The sequence below is a fragment of the Rhipicephalus microplus genome, chromosome 2 (assembly GCF_043290135.1).
Source record: "Rhipicephalus microplus isolate Deutch F79 chromosome 2, USDA_Rmic, whole genome shotgun sequence".
Taxonomy (NCBI): domain Eukaryota; kingdom Metazoa; phylum Arthropoda; class Arachnida; order Ixodida; family Ixodidae; genus Rhipicephalus; species Rhipicephalus microplus.
In genome coordinates, this window is record NC_134701.1 from 76,062,895 (window position 1) to 76,080,513 (window position 17,619).

Genomic DNA, 17,619 nt, shown 5'->3' on the forward strand with positions numbered 1-17,619 from the left:
ACAAACGGTTTGTACTAAAGTTTTCTTGCTTGAAGCAAAGCATATGCATTTCCTTTCCCCCTATGTTCCTTTCGATGATGAATTCTACTGCAACCTAGAGTAAAAGCGCTAATGAAAGGAACGCCTGTGCATCGCTCGCACATCGCCCTCGTGGCCTAACGGATAAGGCATCGGTCACCTAAACCGCGGATGGCGGGGTCGAGTCCCGCCGAGGGTGGGATATTCTTTTTCATTAACAAAAGGTTTCTGCTACAGTTTTCTTGCTTGAACCAAAGCATATGCATTTTCTGTTCCCCTATATTCCTTTCGATTGTGTGTTTTACTGTAACCTAGAGTAAAAGCGCTAATGAAAGGAACGCCAGTGCATCGCTCCCACATCGCCCTCGTGGCCTAACGGATAAGGCATCGGTCTCCTAAACCGGGGGTGGCGGGGTCGAGTCCCGCCGAGGGTGGGATATTCTTTTTCAATAACAAAGGGTTTCTGCTACAGTTTTCTTGCTTGCAGCAAAGCAATTGCGTTTTATTTTCCCCTATATTCCTTTCGATGGTGTTTTCTACTGCAACCTAGAGTAAAAGCGCTAATGAAAGGAACGCCAGTGCATCGCTCGCACATCGCCCTCGTGGCCTAACGGATAAGGCATCGGTCTCCTAAACTGGGGATGGCGGGGTCGAGTCCCGCCGAGGGTGGGATATTCTTTTTCATTAACAAAGGGTTTCTGCTACAGTTTTCTTGCTTGCAGCAAAGCAATTGCGTTTTCTTTTCTCCTATATTCCTTTCGAAGGTGTGTTCTACTGCAACCTAGAGTAAAAGCGCTAATGAAAGGAACGCCAGAGCATCGCTCGCACATCGCCCTCGTGGCCCAACGAATAAGGCATCGGTCTCCTAAACCGCGGATATCGGGAGCGAGTGCCGCCGAGGGTGGGTTATCCTTTTTCATTACCAAGGGTTTGTGCTACAGTTTTTTTGCTTGAACAAAGCATATGCGTTTCCTTTTCCCCTATATTCCTTTCGATGTTGTGTTCTACTGTAACCTGGAGTAAACGCGCTAATGAAGGAACGCCAGTGCATCACTCGCACATCGCCTTCGTGGCCTAACGGATAAGGCATCGGTCTTCTAAACCGGGAATTATGGGTTCGAGTCCCGCCGAGGGTGGGTTATCCTTTTTTACTAACAAAGGGTTTCTGCCACAGTTTTCTTGCTTGAACCAAAGCATATGCATTTTCTTTTCCCCTATATTCCTTTCGATTGTGTGTTTTACTGTAACCTAGAGTAAAAGCGCTAATGAAAGGAACGCCAGTGCATCGCCTGCACATCGCCCTCGTAGCCTAACGGATAAGGCATCGGTCTCCTATACCGGGGATATCGGGTTCGAGTCCAGCCGAGGGTAGGATATTTTTTTTTTCATTCACCGAAAAGGTTTCTGCTACAGTTTTCTAGGTTGAAGCAAAGCTTATGCGCTTCTTTTCCCCTATAATCCTTTCGATGTTGTGTTCTACTGTAACCTAGAGTAAACGCGCTAATAAAAGGGACCCCATGGCATCACTCGCACATCGGCTTCGTGGCCTAACGAATAAAGCATCGGTATTCTAAACAGGGGATTGCGGGTCCGAGTGCCGCGGAGGGTGGGTTATCCTTTTTTATTAACAAAGGGTTTTTCCCAAAGTTTTCTTGCTTTAACCAAAGCATATGCATTTCATTTTCCCCTATATTCCTTCCGATGATTGGTTCTACTGTAACATAGAGTAAACGCGCTAATGAAAAGAACGCTAGTGCAACGCTCGCACATCGCCCTCATGGCCTAACGAATAAGGCATCGGTCTTCTAAACAGGGAATTGCAGGTTCGAGTCCCGCCGAGGGTGGGTTATCCTTTTTAATAAACAAAGGGTTTTGCTACAGTTTTCTTGCTTGAACCAAAGCATGTGCATTTCCCTTTCTCCTATATTCCTTTCGATGGTGTGTTCTATTGTAACCTAAAGTAAAAGCGCTAATGAAAGGAACGCCAGTGCATCTCTCGCCCATTGCCCTCGCGGCCTAACGGATAAGGCGTCGGTCTTCTAAACCGGGCATTGCGGATTCGAGTCCCGCCGAGGGTGGGTTATCCTTTTTCAATACCAAGGGTTTCTGCAACAGTTTTCTTGCTTGAAGCAGAGCATATGCGTTTCCTTTTCCCCTATATTCCTTTCGATGGTGTGTTCTACAGTAACCTAGAGTAAACGTTTTGATGAAAGGAACGCCAGTGCATCGCTGCACATCGCCCTTGTGGCCTAACGGATAAGGCATCGGTTTTCTAAACCGGCGATTGCGGGTTCAAGTCCCGCTGAGGGTGGGTTATCCTTTTTCAATACCAAGGGTTTCTGCTACAGTTTTCTTGTTTGAAGCAAAGCATATGCGCTCCTTTTCTCCTAAATTCCTTTCGATGGTGTGTTTTACTGTAACACAGAGTAAACGCGCTAATGAAAAGAACGGTAGTACAACGCTCGCACATCGCCCTCGTGGCCTAACGAATAAGGCATCAGTCTTCTAAACGGGGGATTGTGGATTCGAGTCCCGCCGAGGGTGGGTTATACTTTTTCAATACCAAGGGTTTCTGCAACAGTTTTCTTGCTTGAAGCAGAGCATATGCGTTTCCCTTTCTCCTATATTATTTAAATGGTGTGTTCTACTGTAACCTAGAGTAAACGCGCTAATGAAAAGAACGCTAGTGCATCGCTCGCACATCGCCCTAATGGCCTAACGGATAAGGCATCGGTCTTCTAAACCGGGGATTGCGGGTGCGAGTGCCGCCGAGGGTGGGTTATCCTTTTTCATTACCGAGGGTTTGTGCTACAGTTTTCTTGCTTGAAGCAAAGCATATGCGTTTCCTTTTCCCCTATATTCCTTTCGATGTTGTGTTCTACTGTAACCTAGAGTAAACGCGCTAATGAAAGGAACGCCAGTGCAACACTCGCACATCGCCTTCGTGGCCTAACGGATAAGGCATCGGTATCCTAAACCGGGATTGCAGGTTCGAGTCCCGCCAAGGGTGTGTTATCCTTTTTCATTAACAAAGGGTTTCTGCTACACTTTTCTTGCTTCAACCAAAGCATGTGCATTTCCCTTTCTCCTATATTAATTTAAATGGTGTGTTCTACTGTAACCTAGAGTAAAAGTGCTAATAAAAGGAACGCCAGTGCATCGCTCGCACATCGCCCTCGTGGCCTAACGGATAAGGCATCGGTCTTCTAAACCGTGGATGGCGGGGTCGAGTCCCATAGAGAGTGGGATATTCTTTTTCATTAACAAAGGGTTTGTGCTACAGTTTTCTTGCTTTAAGCAAAGCGTATGCGTTTCCTTTTCCCCTTTATTCCTTTCGATGGTGGGTTCTACAGTAACCTAGAGTAAAAGTGCTAATGAAAGGAACGCCAGTGCATCGCTCGCACATCGCCCTCTTGGCTAACGGATAAGGCATGGGTCTTCTAAACCGGGATTGCGGGTTCGAGTCCCGCCGACGGTGGGTTATACTATTTCAATACCAAGGGTTTCTGCTACAGTTTTCTTGCTTGAAGCAAAGCATATGCGTTTCCTTTTCCCCTTTATTCCTTTCGATGGTGGGTTCTACAGTAACCTAGAGTAAAAGTGCTAATGAAAGGAACGCCAGTGCATCGCTCGCACATCGCCCTCTTGGCTAACGGATAAGGCATGGGTCTTCTAAACCGGGATTGCGGGTTCGAGTCCCGCCGACGGTGGAATATACTATTTCAATACCAAGGGTTTCTGCTACAGTTTTCTTGCTTGAAGCAAAGCATATGCGTTTCCTTTTCCTCTGTATTCCTTTCGATGGTGGGTTCTACAGTAACCTAGAGTAAAAGTGCTAATAAAAGGAACGCCAGTGCATCGCTCGCACATCGCCCTCGTGGCCTAACGGATAAGGCATCGGTCTCCTAAACCGTGGATGGCGGGGTCGAGTCCCATAGAGAGTGGAATATTCTTTTTCATTAACAAAGGGTTTGTGCTACAGTTTTCTTGCTTGAAGCAAAGCGTATGCGTTTCCTTTTCCCCTATATTCCTTTGGAAGATGTGTTCTACAGTAACCTAGAGTAAATGCGCTAATGAAAGGAACGCCTGTGCATCGCTCGCACATCGCCCTCGTGGCCTAACAGATAAGGCATCGGTCTCCTAAACCGGGGATTGCGGGTTCGAGTCCCGCCGAGGTTGGGATAACCTTTTTCATTACCAAAGGGTTTGTGCTACAGTTTTCTTCCTTGAAGCAAATCATATGCGTTTCCTTTTCCCCTATATTCTTTTGGATGATGTGTTCTACTGTAACCTAGAGTAAACGCGCTAATGGAAAGAACGCTAGTGCATCGCTCGCACATCGCCCTCTTGGCCTAACGAGTAAGGCATCGGTCTTCTAAACGGGGGATTGCGGATTCGAGTCCCACCAAGGGTTGGTTATCCTTTTTCATTAACAAAGGGTTTTGCTAGTTTTCTCGCTTGAACCAAAGCAAGTGCATTTCCCTTTCTCCTATATTCCTTTCGATGGTGTGTTCTTCTGTAACCTAAAGTAAAAGCGCTAATGAAAGGAACGCCAGTGCATCGCTCGCCTATTGCCCTCGTGGCCTAACGGATAAGGCATCGGACTTCTAAACCGGGGATTGCGGGTGCGAGTGCCGCCGAGGGTGGGTAATCCTTTTTCATTACCAAGGGTTTGTGCTACAGTTTTCTTGCATGAAGCAAAGCATATGCGTTTACTTTTCCCCTATATTCCTTTCGATGTTGTGTTCTACTGTAACCTAGAGTAAACGCGCTAATGAAAGGAACGCCAGTGCAACACTCACACATCGCCTTCGTGGCCTAACGGACAAGGAAGGCATCGGTATTCTAAACCGGGAATTTCGGGTTCGAGTCCCGCTGAGGGTGGGTTATATTTTTTTACTAACAAAGGGTTTCTCCCACAGTTTTCTTGCTTGAACCAAAGCATATGCATTTTCTTTTCCCCTATATTCCTTTCGATTGTGTGTTTTACTGTAACCTAGAGTAAAAGCGCTAATGAAAAGAACGCCAGTGCATCGCTCGCACATCACCCTCGTGGCCTAACGGATAAGGCATCGGTCTCCTATACCGGGGATGGCGGGGTCGAGTCCCGCCGAGGGTGAGATAATCTTTTTCATTAATAAAGGGTTTCTGCTACAGTTTTCTTGCTTGCAGCAAAGCAAATGCGTTTTCTTTTCCGCTATATTCCTTTCGATGGTGTGTTCTACTGCAACCTAGAGTAAAAGCGCTAATGAAAGGAACGCCAGTGCATCGCCCGCACATCACCCTCGTGGCCCAACGGATAAGGCATCGGTCTCCTAAACCGGGGATTGCGGGTTCGAGTCCCGCCAAGGGTGGGTTATCCTTTCTCAATACCAAGGGTTTCTGCAACAGTTTTCTTGCTTGAACCAAAGCATGCGCATTTCCCTTTCTCCTATATTAATTTCGATGGTGTGTTCTACTGTCCCCTAAAGTAAAAGCGCTAATGAAAGGAACGTTAGTGCATCAATCGCACGTTGCTCTCTTGGCCTAACGGATAAGGCATCGGTCTTCCAAACCGGGATTGCGGATTCGTGTTTCGCCGAGGGTGGGTTATCCTTTTTCAATACCAAGGGTTTCTGCAACAGTTTTCTTGCTTGAAGCAGAGCATATGCGTTTCCTTTACCCCTATATTCCTTTCGATGGTGCGTTCTACCGCAACCTAGAGTAAAAGTGCTGATGAAAGGAACGCCAGTGCATCGCTCGCACATCGCCCTCGTGGCCTAACGAATAAGGCATCGGTCTACTAAACCGGGGATTGCGGGTTCGAGTCCCGCCGAGTGTGGGTTATCCTTTTTACATTACCAAGGGTTTTTGCTACAGCTTTCTTGATGAAGCAAAGCATATACGTTTCCTTTTCCCCTATATTCCTTTCAAAGGTGTGTTCTACAGTAACCTAGAGTAAAAGTGCTAATGAAAGGAACGCCAGTGCATCGCTCGCACATCGCCATCGTGGCCTAACAGATAAGGCATCGGTCTCCTAAACCAGGGACTGCGTGTTCGAGTCCCGCCGAGGTTGCGATATCCTTTTTCATTACCAGAGGGTTTGTGCTACAGTTTTCTTGCTTGAAGCAAATCATATGCGTTTCCTTTTCCCTTATATTCCTTTGCATGATGTGTTCTACTGTTACCTAGAGTAAACGCGCTAATGAAAAGAACGCTAGTGCATCACTCGCACATCACCCTGTTGGCCAAACGAATAAGGCATCGGTCTTCTAAACGGGAGATTGCGGGTTCGAGTCCCGCCGAGGGTTGGTTATCCTTTTTCATTAACAAAGGGTTTTGCTAGTTTTCTCGCTTGAACCAAAGCAAGTGCATTTCCCTTTTTCCTATATTCTTTTCAATAGTGTGTTCCACTGCAACCTAGAGTAAAAGCGCGAATGAAAGGAACGCCAGTGCATCGCTCGCACATCGCCCTCGTGCCCTAACGGATAAGGCATCGGTCTCCTAAACCGGGGATGGCGGGGTCGAGTCCCGCTGAGGGTGGGATATTCTTTTTCATTAACGAATGGTTTCTGCTACAGTTTTCTTGCTTGCAGGAAAGCAAAGGCGTTTTCTTTTCCCCTATATTCCTTTCGATGGTGTGTTCTACTGAAACCTAGAGTAAACGCGCTAATGAAAGGAACGCCAGTGCATCACTCGCACATCGCCTTCGTGGCCTAACGGATAAGGCATCGGTCTTCTAAACCAGGAATTGCAGGTTCGAGTCCCGCCGAGGGTGGGGTATCCTTTTTTACTAACAAAGGGTTTCTCCCACAGTTTTCTTGCTTGAACCAAGCATATGCATTTTCTTTTCCCCTATGTTCCTTTCGGTTGTGTGTTTTACTGTAACCTAGAGTAAAAGCGCTAATGAAAGGAACGCCAGTGCATCACTCGCACATCGCCCTCGTGGCTTATCGGGTAAGGCATCGGTCTCCTAAACAGGGGATGGCGGGGTCGAGTCCCGCCGAGGGTGGGATATTCTTTTTCATTAACAAAGGGTTTCTGCTACAGTTTTCTTGCTTGCAGCAAAGCAATTGCGTTTTCTTTTCCCCTATATTCCTTTCGATGGTGTGTTCTACTGCAACCTAGAGTAAAAGCGCTAAAGACAGGAACGCCAGTGCATCGCCCGCACATCGCCGTCGTGGCCTAACGGATAAGGCATCGGTCTCCTAAACCAGCGATATCGGGTTCGAGTCCCGCCGAGGGTAGGTTATTTTTTTTCATTCACCGAAAAGGTTTCTGCTACAGTTTTCTAGCTTGAAGCAAAGCTTATGCGCTTCTTTTCCCCTATAATCCTTTCGATGTTGTGTTCTACTGTAACCTAGAGTAAACGCGCTAATAAAAGGAACCCCGTGGCATCACTCGCACATCGGCTTCGTGGCCTAACGAATAAAGCATCGGTATTCTAAACAGGGGATTGCGGGTCCGAGTGCCGCGGAGGGTGGGTTATCCTTTTTTATTAACAAAGGGTTTCTCCCAAAGTTTTCTTGCTTGAACCAAAGCATATGCATTTCCTTTTCCCCTATATTCCTTTCGATGATGGGTTCTACTGTAACCTAGAGTAAACGCGCTAATGAAATGAACGCCAGTGACTCGCTCGCCCATTGCCCTCGCGGCCTAACGGATAAGGCGTCGGTCTTCTAAACCGGGGATTGCGGGTTCGAGTGCCGCCGAGGGTGGGTTATCTTTTTTCATTAGCAATGGTTTGTGCTACAGTATTCTTGCTTGAAGCAAAGCATGTGGATTTCCCTTTCTCCTATATTCCTTTCGATGGTGCGTTCTACTGTAACCTAAATAAAAGCGCTAATGAAAGGAACGCCAGTGCATCGCTCGCACATCGCCCTCGTGACCTAATGGATAAGGCATCGGTATTCCAAACAGGGGATTGCGGATTAGAGTCCCGCGGAGGGTGGGTTTTTTTTATTAACAAAGCGTTTCTCCCAAACTTTTCTTGCTTGAACCAAAGCATATGCATTTCTTTTCCCCCTATATTCCTTTCGATGATGGGTTCTACTGTAACCTAGAGTTAACGCCCTAATGAAAAGAACGCTAGTGCATCGCTCGCACATCGCCCTCATGGCCTAACGAATAAGGCATCGGTCTTCTTAACCGGAGATTGCGGGTTCGAGTCCCGCCGAGTGTGGGTTATTCTTTTTCATTACCAAGGGTTTTTGCTACAGTTTTCTTGCTTGAAGCAAAGCATATGCGTTTCCTTTTCCCCTATATTTCTTTCGATGGTGTGTTCTACAGTATCCTAGAGTATAAGTGCTATTGAAAGGAACGCCAGTGCATCGCTCGCACATCGCCCTCTTGGCGTAACGTATAAGGCATCGGTCTTCTAAACGGGGGATTGCGCGTTCGAGTCCCGCCGAGGGTTGGTTATCCTTTTTCAATAACAAAGGGTTTTGCTAGTTTTCTCGCTTGAACCAAAGCAAGTGCATTTCCCTTTCTCCTATATTCCTTTCGACGGTGTGTTCTACTGTAACCTAAAGTAAAAGCGCTAATGAAAGGAACGCCAGTGCATCGCTCGCACATTGCCCTCGTGGCCTAACGGATAAGGCATCGGTCTTCTAAACCGGGGATGGCGGGTGCGAGTGCCGCCGAGGGTGGGTTACTCTTTTTCATTAACAAACGGTTTGTACTAAAGTTTTCTTGCTTGAAGCAAAGCATATGCATTTCCTTTCCCCCTATGTTCCTTTCGATGATGAATTCTACTGCAACCTAGAGTAAAAGCGCTAATGAAAGGAACGCCTGTGCATCGCTCGCACATCGCCCTCGTGGCCTAACGGATAAGGCATCGGTCACCTAAACCGCGGATGGCGGGGTCGAGTCCCGCCGAGGGTGGGATATTCTTTTTCATTAACAAAAGGTTTCTGCTACAGTTTTCTTGCTTGAACCAAAGCATATGCATTTTCTGTTCCCCTATATTCCTTTCGATTGTGTGTTTTACTGTAACCTAGAGTAAAAGCGCTAATGAAAGGAACGCCAGTGCATCGCTCCCACATCGCCCTCGTGGCCTAACGGATAAGGCATCGGTCTCCTAAACCGGGGGTGGCGGGGTCGAGTCCCGCCGAGGGTGGGATATTCTTTTTCAATAACAAAGGGTTTCTGCTACAGTTTTCTTGCTTGCAGCAAAGCAATTGCGTTTTATTTTCCCCTATATTCCTTTCGATGGTGTTTTCTACTGCAACCTAGAGTAAAAGCGCTAATGAAAGGAACGCCAGTGCATCGCTCGCACATCGCCCTCGTGGCCTAACGGATAAGGCATCGGTCTCCTAAACTGGGGATGGCGGGGTCGAGTCCCGCCGAGGGTGGGATATTCTTTTTCATTAACAAAGGGTTTCTGCTACAGTTTTCTTGCTTGCAGCAAAGCAATTGCGTTTTCTTTTCTCCTATATTCCTTTCGAAGGTGTGTTCTACTGCAACCTAGAGTAAAAGCGCTAATGAAAGGAACGCCAGAGCATCGCTCGCACATCGCCCTCGTGGCCTAACGAATAAGGCATCGGTCTCCTAAACCGCGGATATCGGGAGCGAGTGCCGCCGAGGGTGGCTTATCCTTTTTCATTACCAAGGGTTTGTGCTACAGTTTTTTTGCTTGAACAAAGCATATGCGTTTCCTTTTCCCCTATATTCCTTTCGATGTTGTGTTCTACTGTAACCTGGAGTAAACGCGCTAATGAAGGAACGCCAGTGCATCACTCGCACATCGCCTTCGTGGCCTAACGGATAAGGCATCGGTCTTCTAAACCGGGAATTATGGGTTCGAGTCCCGCCGAGGGTGGGTTATCCTTTTTTACTAACAAAGGGTTTCTGCCACAGTTTTCTTGCTTGAACCAAAGCATATGCATTTTCTTTTCCCCTATATTCCTTTCGATTGTGTGTTTTACTGTAACCTAGAGTAAAAGCGCTAATGAAAGGAACGCCAGTGCATCGCCTGCACATCGCCCTCGTAGCCTAACGGATAAGGCATCGGTCTCCTATACCGGGGATATCGGGTTCGAGTCCAGCCGAGGGTAGGATATTTTTTTTTTCATTCACCGAAAAGGTTTCTGCTACAGTTTTCTAGGTTGAAGCAAAGCTTATGCGCTTCTTTTCCCCTATAATCCTTTCGATGTTGTGTTCTACTGTAACCTAGAGTAAACGCGCTAATAAAAGGGACCCCATGGCATCACTCGCACATCGGCTTCGTGGCCTAACGAATAAAGCATCGGTATTCTAAACAGGGGATTGCGGGTCCGAGTGCCGCGGAGGGTGGGTTATCCTTTTTTATTAACAAAGGGTTTTTCCCAAAGTTTTCTTGCTTTAACCAAAGCATATGCATTTCATTTTCCCCTATATTCCTTCCGATGATTGGTTCTACTGTAACATAGAGTAAACGCGCTAATGAAAAGAACGCTAGTGCAACGCTCGCACATCGCCCTCATGGCCTAACGAATAAGGCATCGGTCTTCTAAACAGGGAATTGCAGGTTCGAGTCCCGCCGAGGGTGGGTTATCCTTTTTAATAAACAAAGGGTTTTGCTACAGTTTTCTTGCTTGAACCAAAGCATGTGCATTTCCCTTTCTCCTATATTCCTTTCGATGGTGTGTTCTATTGTAACCTAAAGTAAAAGCGCTAATGAAAGGAACGCCAGTGCATCTCTCGCCCATTGCCCTCGCGGCCTAACGGATAAGGCGTCGGTCTTCTAAACCGGGCATTGCGGATTCGAGTCCCGCCGAGGGTGGGTTATCCTTTTTCAATACCAAGGGTTTCTGCAACAGTTTTGTAGTGTTCCTACTTAAAATAACGGAACAGCATTAAAGCTTCAGTATGGAACTGGCGTCCATCTTAAGCTGCTTTATTCTTCACTTCATCCCCCTCTTCTTTCCTGCCCCGGCCCTCGCGCTTCTTCATCTTCTGTCCAAAGGCTCATACCGCTTCACCCTTCCCGCTTTCTTTTAATTACCCCTCCTGGGGTAATACTTGAAGACATTCCCAATTGAAGCACATTCAACAGATCCACGTTCACCAGTGTACCAGACAGTCTTCAAAATTCCGTTCTGGGTGGCTGTCTTGGTCACAGAGTAAGGCCCATAAAATTTGGCACTGGAATCTCTTATTCCTTTTCTCACTAGTACGAGGTCGGTGACTTGAATGTCTGGCATGTCTGCTCGATGCCTCTTGTCGAAATTCTTTTTCATTCGTTTTCGGTACCTCTCCTCCTGTGATTTTTGTTGCCTCTCCTCGACAATCTTGAGGTTTTCCAAGAGTCCCAACTCACGGTCTGCCTGCAGAATAGGGGTCTCTCCTGTAGAAGCGTACTGTGGACTGCACCCCAAGCCACTTGTGTAGGATCGGTTATGATGTTTTACGGCTGCTTCTAAAGAACATTTCCATCCCCCAGGAAAACTATCGTACATCTTGATGTATTGTTTCACGTCCCGTATGGCACGTTCTGCAAGCCCATTCGCCGCAGGATGGTATGGCGCACAGAACTTGATCGATACATTGTGATCTCGAGCCCATCTTACTAGCTTTTCACTCTTGAACGCGGGGCCGTTATCGCATACGATTGTCCGCGTAGTTCTAAACATGTCCCTTTCGAGAAGGGTTATGACGCTATTTGCATCTTCTTTTCCTGCTCGTGCCGCGACCATCCTGGTGCATTCATCTATGGCCAGCAGAAAAGCTTGCGTTTTTCTGACTCCTTCCCGTTTCTTGTTAAGTTCGGCGAAATCCAGGTGAACTACTTCAAAAGGCACGTTCGAGTGGCAAGGTAGTATCATGGTGTCCGTAGGCTGTTTATACTTGACTTTGTGTACTTGACACACATGGCATGAACGAACGTACTGACTAACGTCTTTCTTCATGTGAGGCCACGTAAACCTCTTGACCAACTTGTTGTAGGTACGCCAAAAGCCGTCGTGTCCTCCAGATTCTGGGCTATCGTGGTACAAGTAAAGCACTTTGGAAACAAGAGTTGGTGGGACTTGATACCGACCTTCCGTAAAAACCAGTTGTTCTGAGCCTTCCCACAGCTTCACTTCATTGATTTCTTCAGATTTTTCTGTGTTGTTTTGTACCATCAATCTTGATAGAGCATCTGCATCGGTTAAAAGCGGTCCTGGTCGGTGCGAGATGGTAAAGTCAAATTGCTGCAAGTAATTCACCCATCTGGCGATACGCCCTTTAGTTTGGGTCATATTCAAGAGATGAGTGAGTGCCTGGTGATCGGTGAACAAAGTGAACTTCGTACCTTCCAGGTACGTGCGGAAGTAGTCAACGGCCTTCAGAACCGCCAGTGCTTCTTTTTCCGTAGTAGTGTAGTTTGTTTCAGACGGCTTGAAAGTGTAACTGTAGTAACCGACTACGTGTCGCTTTTCTCGGCCAGATGCTTCAATACATTTTTGATACAACACTGCACCAGTCCCATAATGTGAGGCGTCAGTGTTCAATTCAAAGGGTAAAGTGAAATCTGGTATACGCAGAACGGGGAGAGAAGAAATTCTGTGCACCAAGTCACGGTAGACTCTCTCACATTCGTCACTACATTCAAAGGGAACTTCTTTCTGCGTTAAGCGCGTGAGGCATCTAGTTTTGACAGCAAAGTCCTTTATGAAAGATCGGAAATGTCCTGCCAATCCCAAAAACACACGCAGTGAATGGACGTCATATGGTTTCTTCAACTGGGAGATCTTCTCGACGGACTCTTGTTTTGTGCTTTTGGTGTTCCCATCGAAGACTCTTCCAAGAAACACCACTTTTCGTTGAAAGAATACACTCTTCTTAAAATTAACCTTGAGATGTGCCAAGCTCAAGGCGTTTAACACCTGAGACAGATGGTCCTGATGCTCAGCCTCTGTTTTGGAGAAGACTATAATGTCGTCTATGTACACATTACAAAAAACACCAAGGAATGGCTTTAGGACGTCGTTCATGATCTTCTGGAACCACGCTGGCGAGTTTTTCCAACCGAAAGGGAGCCGGTTGTATTCGTAGAGATCGAATGGCGTGATAAAAGCGGTGTACATTTTTGTTTCTTCGGTTAGTGGGATCTGCCAGAAACCTTTGCATAAATCGATGCGGGAAAAATGTCGGCAACCCCCGGTCTCATCTATAATTGTGTCGATCTTCGGCATAGGAAATGGTATGAGTTCTGTCTGACGATTGAGAACCCTGTAGTCGGTGCATAATCTGAAGGTTCCGTCTTCTTTCGGTGCGATCGTTATGGGAGAAGCGAAGGGTGATACCGAAGGTCGTATGATATCAGCATCTAGCATCTCCTGCAACTCTTTCTTGAGCCACATCTTTCGCTCCCTTGACATATTGTAAGGTGCTTTCCGGATGACGGTCTTGTCAGCGAGTTCGAAAGGAACCTTGTGGGACTTCATCGCCTGAGGATAGCTTCCTATGCATACAAGTTCCGGGTAGGTCGTTGCGATATCCTCCGCGCACTTGACAACTCGTAGATTATCTTGTCTACCCTGATTTGTCTCGTTCCTTGCTACTCCTTCTACTAGAACCACATCGTCCCAGTACACGTTGATCTTTAGTTTCTTTATATCTGGTCTTGATAGCAAAAAGTCGTACGTTACCCCCTCTATCACCAACACTTCGCTCTCTATTTGCTGACCCTGGAACTCGATGTTTACTAAGGCCCACTGATCATGCAACGTTACTTTTCCATCATAGCCTTGTACTCGTAGAATTCTTCCACTATGCAAGCGATTTGCATCCACCAGCTTGGCATTTATAATGGACACAGAAGCACCGCTGTCTACCAGAGCCATCATATGTTTGTTTCCTACTTTGACGGGAATGTGAAGTAGGCTAGAGCAACTTAAATAAACAGTCTCATTTGGAGTCATCGGGTGGGACTGATCACCCTCGTTTATTAGTTTTTTTTCTGTCGAATACTCCTGAGCTTCAGTGTCGATATTATTCACTCGACCTCTTGGAACACGCCAGGGCAAGTTATCTGTGCGAGTTGCGAGGTGGCTCGGTTCTCGCTGAGCGCGGCTTGACCAGTCCGATTTACTCCGACTGAAACAGCTGCTTGACTCGGCGGTTATGCTTGTTTCCGAAGCTGATGATATGTTCTGAAGACACGCGAGGAGGTCATCTAGAGTCTTTGGTGACAGTATTTGCACTTGCTTCAACACGTTAGTGTGCAATCCATGCATTATTAAGGCAACTACGGCCGTAGATGGAAGCAAAGGCTCCGCCAGCTTTAAAAGACGGCGTTTCTCAAAGAAGTACTCGACAAGGCAGCTTTGCTCAGACTTGAAATTAAGCGCCGTGTTCCATCTTTCTACTGGATTGCTTCGGAATGCAGTCAAAAACTTTTTCCTCCACTGGCCCCAAGAGTCGTCACTGTCTTCCAGAATGCATGTTTCATACCACTTTCGCGCAACACCTCTCAAGTAAACGCGCATGTTGGTGATTTTAGCCTCATCAGAGAGCCACTTGTTTTTTCCAGCGGCATATTCGTAGAAATCAAGCCAACTTTCTGGATTTGAAGACACACCGTCGAAAGCATCAGGTTCTACGAAATTAGGTGTCGGTCTCTCAGCATTCAGAGAGCTTATAAGAGATGTCATTATTTGGTTTTGTTGAAGCATCTGTTCCTGTTGCAGCTGAAAAGCTTTCAAAACGAGGCTCACCTCTTCCGTCGGAGATCGTGATCCTGAGTGTTTTCGACGCGCTGGTTCAAGAACTAGGTCGTTGAAGGTCGCCACACGCAAGTTCACTTTCACAGCACCTTTCCGTCGTAGTTCAGTAGTGTCTACGGCTGCCTTTTCCACAACCAGGTTTACGAGTTCTTCCGAGCTGAGCTCACGAGGTAGGTCTACCGCTGCTTCGTCTTGAACTTGGTACTTCGAAAAGATGATCTCCTCGGAGGTCTCGTCTATGAAGAACGTCACCCACATGATGGCTTCGATGGCCGGCTGCGCCAAAATAATGTAGTGTTCCTACTTAAAATAACGGAACAGCATTAAAGCTTCAGTATGGAACTGGCGTCCATCTTAATCTGCTTTATTCTTCACTTCATCCCCCTCTTCTTTCCTGCCCCGGCCCTCGCGCTTCTTCATCTTCTGTCCAAAGGCTCATACCGCTTCAAGTTTTCTTGCTTGAAGCAGAGCATATGCGTTTCCTTTTCCCCTATATTCCTTTCGATGGTGTGTTCTACAGTAACCTAGAGTAAACGTTTTGATGAAAGGAACGCCAGTGCATCGCTGCACATCGCCCTTGTGGCCTAACGGATAAGGCATCGGTTTTCTAAACCGGCGATTGCGGGTTCAAGTCCCGCTGAGGGTGGGTTATCCTTTTTCAATACCAAGGGTTTCTGCTACAGTTTTCTTGTTTGAAGCAAAGCATATGCGCTCCTTTTCTCCTAAATTCCTTTCGATGGTGTGTTTTACTGTAACACAGAGTAAACGCGCTAATGAAAAGAACGGTAGTACAACGCTCGCACATCGCCCTCGTGGCCTAACGAATAAGGCATCAGTCTTCTAAACGGGGGATTGTGGATTCGAGTCCCGCCGAGGGTGGGTTATACTTTTTCAATACCAAGGGTTTCTGCAACAGTTTTCTTGCTTGAAGCAGAGCATATGCGTTTCCCTTTCTCCTATATTATTTAAATGGTGTGTTCTACTGTAACCTAGAGTAAACGCGCTAATGAAAAGAACGCTAGTGCATCGCTCGCACATCGCCCTAATGGCCTAACGGATAAGGCATCGGTCTTCTAAACCGGGGATTGCGGGTGCGAGTGCCGCCGAGGGTGGGTTATCCTTTTTCATTACCGAGGGTTTGTGCTACAGTTTTCTTGCTTGAAGCAAAGCATATGCGTTTCCTTTTCCCCTATATTCCTTTCGATGTTGTGTTCTACTGTAACCTAGAGTAAACGCGCTAATGAAAGGAACGCCAGTGCAACACTCGCACATCGCCTTCGTGGCCTAACGGATAAGGCATCGGTATCCTAAACCGGGATTGCAGGTTCGAGTCCCGCCAAGGGTGTGTTATCCTTTTTCATTAACAAAGGGTTTCTGCTACACTTTTCTTGCTTCAACCAAAGCATGTGCATTTCCCTTTCTCCTATATTAATTTAAATGGTGTGTTCTACTGTAACCTAGAGTAAAAGTGCTAATAAAAGGAACGCCAGTGCATCGCTCGCACATCGCCCTCGTGGCCTAACGGATAAGGCATCGGTCTTCTAAACCGTGGATGGCGGGGTCGAGTCCCATAGAGAGTGGGATATTCTTTTTCATTAACAAAGGGTTTGTGCTACAGTTTTCTTGCTTTAAGCAAAGCGTATGCGTTTCCTTTTCCCCTTTATTCCTTTCGATGGTGGGTTCTACAGTAACCTAGAGTAAAAGTGCTAATGAAAGGAACGCCAGTGCATCGCTCGCACATCGCCCTCTTGGCTAACGGATAAGGCATGGGTCTTCTAAACCGGGATTGCGGGTTCGAGTCCCGCCGACGGTGGGTTATACTATTTCAATACCAAGGGTTTCTGCTACAGTTTTCTTGCTTGAAGCAAAGCATATGCGTTTCCTTTTCCCCTTTATTCCTTTCGATGGTGGGTTCTACAGTAACCTAGAGTAAAAGTGCTAATGAAAGGAACGCCAGTGCATCGCTCGCACATCGCCCTCTTGGCTAACGGATAAGGCATGGGTCTTCTAAACCGGGATTGCGGGTTCGAGTCCCGCCGACGGTGGATTATACTATCTCAATACCAAGGGTTTCTGCTACAGTTTTCTTGCTTGAAGCAAAGCATATGCGTTTCCTTTTCCTCTGTATTCCTTTCGATGGTGGGTTCTACAGTAACCTAGAGTAAAAGTGCTAATAAAAGGAACGCCAGTGCATCGCTCGCACATCGCCCTCGTGGCCTAACGGATAAGGCATCGGTCTCCTAAACCGTGGATGGCGGGGTCGAGTCCCATAGAGAGTGGAATATTCTTTTTCATTAACAAAGGGTTTGTGCTACAGTTTTCTTGCTTGAAGCAAAGCGTATGCGTTTCCTTTTCCCCTATATTCCTTTGGAAGATGTGTTCTACAGTAACCTAGAGTAAATGCGCTAATGAAAGGAACGCCTGTGCATCGCTCGCACATCGCCCTCGTGGCCTAACAGATAAGGCATCGGTCTCCTAAACCGGGGATTGCGGGTTCGAGTCCCGCCGAGGTTGGGATAACCTTTTTCATTACCAAAGGGTTTGTGCTACAGTTTTCTTCCTTGAAGCAAATCATATGCGTTTCCTTTTCCCCTATATTCTTTTGGATGATGTGTTCTACTGTAACCTAGAGTAAACGCGCTAATGGAAAGAACGCTAGTGCATCGCTCGCACATCGCCCTCTTGGCCTAACGAGTAAGGCATCGGTCTTCTAAACGGGGGATTGCGGATTCGAGTCCCACCAAGGGTTGGTTATCCTTTTTCATTAACAAAGGGTTTTGCTAGTTTTCTCGCTTGAACCAAAGCAAGTGCATTTCCCTTTCTCCTATATTCCTTTCGATGGTGTGTTCTTCTGTAACCTAAAGTAAAAGCGCTAATGAAAGGAACGCCAGTGCATCGCTCGCCTATTGCCCTCGTGGCCTAACGGATAAGG

At 46.8% G+C, this 17,619-nt stretch overlaps 5 non-coding genes across 5 annotated transcripts; all 5 read left to right on the top strand.

Moving 5' to 3' along the window:
• Positions 1–379: 379 nt before the first annotated feature.
• TRNAR-CCU (transfer RNA arginine (anticodon CCU)) lies at positions 380–452 on the top strand. The gene has a single exon. It is a non-coding gene; the product is annotated as a tRNA-Arg (tRNA).
• Positions 453–2,256: 1,804 nt separating this feature from the next.
• On the top strand, positions 2,257–2,329 carry TRNAR-UCU (transfer RNA arginine (anticodon UCU)). Its single transcript has one exon. It is a non-coding gene; the product is annotated as a tRNA-Arg (tRNA).
• Positions 2,330–5,299: 2,970 nt separating this feature from the next.
• TRNAR-CCU (transfer RNA arginine (anticodon CCU)) lies at positions 5,300–5,372 on the top strand. Its single transcript has one exon. It is a non-coding gene; the product is annotated as a tRNA-Arg (tRNA).
• Positions 5,373–9,042: 3,670 nt separating this feature from the next.
• TRNAR-CCU (transfer RNA arginine (anticodon CCU)) lies at positions 9,043–9,115 on the top strand. The gene has a single exon. It is a non-coding gene; the product is annotated as a tRNA-Arg (tRNA).
• A 6,145-nt stretch (positions 9,116–15,260) lies between these two features.
• On the top strand, positions 15,261–15,333 carry TRNAR-UCU (transfer RNA arginine (anticodon UCU)). Its single transcript has one exon. It is a non-coding gene; the product is annotated as a tRNA-Arg (tRNA).
• The last annotated feature ends 2,286 nt before the right edge of the window (positions 15,334–17,619 follow it).